This window comes from Electrophorus electricus, chromosome 4 (genome assembly GCF_041902795.1).
Source record: "Electrophorus electricus isolate QZ-2024a chromosome 4, ASM4190279v1, whole genome shotgun sequence".
NCBI lineage: Eukaryota > Metazoa > Chordata > Actinopteri > Gymnotiformes > Gymnotidae > Electrophorus > Electrophorus electricus.
In genome coordinates, this window is record NC_137500.1 from 35,387,034 (window position 1) to 35,392,500 (window position 5,467).

Here is a 5,467-nt window from a genome sequence, read left to right on the forward strand (position 1 = left end):
GTGAGAAAGAGAGAGAGAGAGAGAGAGTCTCCCCTTGCCGCCCGTCATAATCCAGGTTTACTCTACTCATCTCCTCACTCACACCCAAACACACACTAGCAAGCGTCCTCCTGCCACTTGAAATCAGCGAGTGAATGGTGATCTCCGAAAAACGGTGGGCTTGTGGACATAAGGATGACGGGATGAGGTGACGATCTATTTCAGCCAAGGTCAAAGCCCGGAGAGATGAGCGAACTCTCTGCCCTCCCTGGGAGATAAAAAGCTGGAAACATGATATCTACATTCAGAGAAAGATGTCCAAATTCTTCTTCGTTATCTTATTTTACGTGTTCCCCTCTCTCTTTCCGCCTCCCTTCCTGTGTCTCAGCTCACACACCAGCGCCTCTCCCTGCTATTAAGGTTAATTCTGGGGTGACATGCTGTCAGGCCCCAAATGTGGAGCATGTAAACATTTATAAATATTTGTTATTTAGGAATTTGGACGAATGTAGCTATGTGTAGATAAGCGTATGTAGGATGAATGGCTCATTCTTAATGATTTTTCAGACACTTTAGAAACATATATTCCTGGTTGCATTTATTGATTCCTGTGGTTATGTTAGTTTGTGTATAGATTTCTCATTTGTAAGCCTCTTCTTTTGGATTTAAATCCAAGTTGCATTTTTTGTCACGAAAGTTCATATGTAAATGTTATTTACTTTAAGACCTGCATGAATAGCACCATATGAATGAATTTGTTACTGTTTTCTTCTTATTGCCCATGGGACCAGACCAAAAGCTCAGTTCTGTCCTTTCTTTACCATCTTTCCACAACTGATGCTCTGGCCTGCGCTGTGTATGTGTGTGTGTGTGTCTGAGTTAGAGGCAGAGAGAGATAGTTGATGTGCATCCATATGCACTTGTGTGTGTTTTGGCCTGCACGTAGAATCTCTTTTTCTCATCATACTCACCACTGTGATCCCTGAGGCCTATCTGTGTGTGTTTGTGTGTGAGTCTGAGAATGTGTGTGTGTGTCTGTGCGTGTGTGTGTGTGTGTGTGTGTGTGTGTGTGTGTGTGTGTGTGTGTGTGTGTGTGTGTTTGTGCGTGTGTGTGTGCGTGCAAGTTGACTCTGGCTCCTCTGGTCTGCTGACACAGTCTGATCTCAGACATGCATCCTGGCACCACGGGTCTCCAGTTTCCATGACGACCGTCAAAGTTTTAGAAGAAATGGAATGATTTTTCCTCTGCCACTATCCCTACTTAATGCTAATTTTGCACTAATCTCTTATTTCTCTTCCAGACTGTCTCCAGCTTTGAACACTCCTGTTTCTACTTCCAAAGAGATTGGTCCAAAAAAAATACACACACATTATTCCTAAATAAACTACCCAGACGGGCACAGACACCAATTTAATCATATTCAGATTATTCATTATCACTGGATTGTTTAAATGGCATTCAACCATTATGTGTTCTGAAGACTCCATCTCTTGCTCTTTGGTGTCGTGTCACATGCTTTGATGTTAGCACTACGTTAGCAGAGTGTTAAAGGATTGCTATCATAACACCTTCTTTACAGTCCCGCCCCGCACTTCCTCCCAATGCTTTGCCTTCTGTTGCTGTGGCAATTCCAGAAGTCTTGGGCCTGGCAGGACACTTCTGACAGCTTGCGTGCTGAAAGAGCACACCTGAGATGAAAGCACAGAGAGCGTATGAGCGAGCGAGAGAGAGAGAGAGAGAGAGAGAGAGAGAGAGAGAGAGAGAGAGGGAGAGGAAGAAAGCGAGGGGGAGAGCCAGAGAGTGAGAAGGAGAGATAGCTTCGGGAGTGGTGTAGATGTGGACTGGTCTGGTTTATCAATAAACTGACAGAATCCTGAACTCCTGTCCTGATAGCAGTCAGCCTAGAGAGTCAGCCAAGCACATTCCAAGCATTCCAGGATCGATAGGAGGATGGATGTTGTAAAGCTGCTAGCAGACGCTGGCCAGTTCTCTCTTCCTCCAGCCTTCTCCTGCCCCACTGGAGCTCCGCAACACGGCAGATGATCAGCCTGTCTGGCATGTGTGATCCTCATCAAGGACTCAGGTCTCCCTTTTATCAGAACCCAGCCTATCAGGCTCGGTGTCCTCTCTGCTGATTGGACAAAGATAAGAGCAGAAAGGGTCAGTCATACATGCAGCGTGTTTATAGTATTTGCTGTTTTTACATGGTCAGTTGTTGACTTGTTTCTCTAATCATTTTGGTGGTATTTGGCCTACATTACGCTACCTGTACAAGACAAAAATGTAATGCATTATTGACCATAAAACACAATATTTTAACTGGATCACATCATATACTGTGTGACACACTACACTTAACAATATTTAATATATATGAAGACACAAGATGTCTACCTAATGCTATTGTATCAATACTGTTATTGAGTGTATTATTATCTTGGTCTGCAGATGTATATATTAATCTAAAAATTATATTTGTATTTGTTGCTAAACACTTAAATTTCACCATGCACGCACAAGCGTGCACGTGTGTGCGCGTGCACGTGTGAATATGTGCGAGCTTGTATATGCACGTGGAAACCAGCTAAATGATGAATGCTCTGTGCTGCCTCCCTTCCCAACCCCCCGGTCACCTGAGCCGCAGTCAGACTGATGAGGTGTTGGACGAGCAGGATTCAGCCTTTATCTCTCCCCGTGTGGGCTGCTTTAACCTTAAGAGAATGGCAAACTAAAATCGGAGCGAGGAGATTTGGGATCAAAGCCAGGCAGTCCATGAGGATGAGCTGGGAATGGGGAGAGGGATGAGGAGAAAGATGAGGAGAGGGTTAATAACAGGGGACTGGGCACTCGGCAGTGGATGGAAGCCTCGACTGGGTCAGAAGGCCCCTGTCACTGAAACCTCAGCGGCACATGCGGCCAGGAGTCTGATGAGTCCTGCTCAGCTCCGGCCGCTCTGATGTGGCCACAGCACGCTGAAGCCACGGTTTCACTCGACGGGCCACAAGCTAGCAACAGGCTCAAAGGCAAGCTTTCATTTTGTGGCGGTTCTTAATTAAAGGAACCCCTTCAAACCATGATTCAGCAACTTCCGCCAAGTTGCCTGTGGGAACCTAACAGGACTGCTTCGAACGATTAGAGAGCCAGTGATGTACATATCATGTTGCTAGACTACAACCGTTTTTCAAAAAAACACGTTTATTTTGATAGAAGAATCACCTCAGGTAATGGCTGGATTTATCTGTGATTTTTGTTTTTTTGTTTTTTCCTGAAAAACAGAGACGTTTCATTATAAAGCTGTGAATCAAGTGACTCTTTCATGAAAGAAAGTGGTTGAAGAAAGGAGGGCCAGCCAGCACCCTCAGCCCCCCTGGCTCAGCCCACTGGCCTGCATTGTCCTGGGGCAGGAGGGTGGCTCTCCCCCTCTGACCCTCTGGAGCTCCTCACACTAATAACTGCATTATGCTCTCCCACCGTGCAAATGGGCCCTTTTGTTGCCCTGCCTTGGGGCTCCGGGGTTAGGGGTAGGGCTCTCAGAGGGAGCTGCCCGGAGGATTTACTTTGTCATTTAAAGAAGGGGGGAACTGGAAACACAGGGTTCGAAACCGGGTCCTCCTCGGGAAGGCAGAGAGAGCCCTTCTATGCCGAGCATTGTTAGGCTGGCTTTGTGGCTGGAATACATTATCATCCAAGACACAAGAGTTGAGGGCTCGGCTGTATGAGAGATGATATTGAACCAAACGGAGGGAAAAGGGAGAGAGAGAGAGAGAGGAAGAGAGCAGAAGAGAGAGAGGAAGAGAGAGAGGGAGAGAGAGAGGAAGGAAACAAGGGCATGAGATCCCGCATAGTTAGAGTCAGGGTCACATGACCAGCTGCGGCATGCCACTAATGTCAAATTCCTTCCCTTTTGTGTGCAGATCTGTATCTAAATTGAGTTTTAAAGTCATCTAATGAAGCTGTTTAATGTAACGGTCATTTGAGTTGAAACTTTAATCTCCAGTCTTGTCTTTCTCTCGCGTAGTATGTGACCATCTGCTGAATGCTGTTCAGGTGGATCAGGAGAGCCTAATCATGGACTTTTTCAGCTGGTAAAGTGATCAGTGCTAACATCATAAGCATCTCTGTTATTAAGTGAAATCCAGAGGTCATGGTTAAACTTTTTTTTTTTTTTTTACTTATTTCATGTGTTTTACAAATCAGAGTAAAAGCATCAGACATTTATGAGGAATTGAGCAGAATTTTTATAATAGTTCGTAAATGATAAAAGTACTAATCAGCATGTTTTTGCTAACATCAGCTTTGTTGGATGTTTCAGTGAAAGTCCACAGTGTGTGTGTTTTTTTTTTCTTTGTCTTTTTAAATATATACGTATACATAAGTAAAATTGTAAAGCAATAAAATTACTTCCGGTAGGCTCCCATTGGCCATTAAATGAAATGGAAATGATGTCATCTCCCTCCCAATCATAGGAGCCTGGTAACAGTAGCTATTATGATACAATGGTAATGATCAAGATAATATAGGTAGATAACAATTTCATGCTAAAATTGCTCCTTTATAATTCAAATGACGAGGACACAATGGCATTGAGCTGTTTTAGGCTTGCGGTTGTAAAAGATATTTTAAATCAAAGAGCACGTATCGTACTCACCAAGGGTGCTCACCAATATGATTTTACCTGACAATATCTCCCCCCCCCCCCCCCCCCCAAAAAAAAGGTACCAATATCCTTTATAACAATGTGAAGTGTGCAGGGAAAACGGGGGTTGTTTTGTTTTTTTTTTATTTTAGAAAAACCTTGGAATTTTCCTTTAACCTTGAAGCCTGATGCAACTGCCTGAAAGCTGTAAGGATGGAGGGACAGAGCTTGTTTGTTTCTGAGATGGAATCACTGCATGTCAATCAGCCAGGAGGAGCCATTTTCCCCTCTTCCATATACATCTCCGTTCACCATTTGAGACACTACAAAGGGGATGCGATGAAGTCTCCCTAAGTTGAGCTTCCTCTCTGGGAGAAGGGGGTGGTGGTGGTGAGGGGGTGTGTGTCTTGGAGGAGCGGGGGGGGGGGTGATCAGAGAGGAAGAGATAAAGGGAATTAAGGAAGAGGGGACAGATAAAGGCCCTCCTCGTCCAGGACGTCTCTGGCGGGAGCGCGGCCCTCTGCCCCTTCCTTTCATCTGCCATGCGTCCATATCTCTGTTCCTGCTACCTATCACTCCATCTTACGTCTCCCTCCTCCATCACGTCCTGCTTCAGCTGGCCGCAGGAATGGCTGGTTCGGTGGCACCCGTCGGGAGGGACACACCACAGTCGGTGGGGGCGGGGGGGGTCACACCACGCCGTCCCCTGCGTGTGAGCCGTCACGGGAGCTTTGCCGGCCGTGAGGTGTAGAGGAGTGCGTGCAGGAAGAAGGCTGGCTGGCTCGTGCGCGAACTCTGGGCATTTGAAAAGAGGTGCCACACATTTGTATGAGTTGTGATTTTTTTTGGGA

General features: G+C 45.7%; 1 long non-coding RNA gene across 1 annotated transcript in view; it reads right to left on the minus strand.

The window, feature by feature from the left end:
- Positions 1–1,780: 1,780 nt before the first annotated feature.
- The window catches only part of LOC145657666 (uncharacterized), a 6,115-nt gene continuing 2,428 nt past the window's right edge, over positions 1,781–5,467 (minus strand). Inside the window, exons 2-3 of the long non-coding RNA XR_014123542.1 lie at positions 2,614–2,763; positions 1,781–2,108 (exon numbers count right to left, since the gene is read on the minus strand). This is a non-coding gene — a long non-coding RNA (uncharacterized LOC145657666). The remainder of the gene's footprint in view (positions 2,109–2,613; positions 2,764–5,467) is intronic.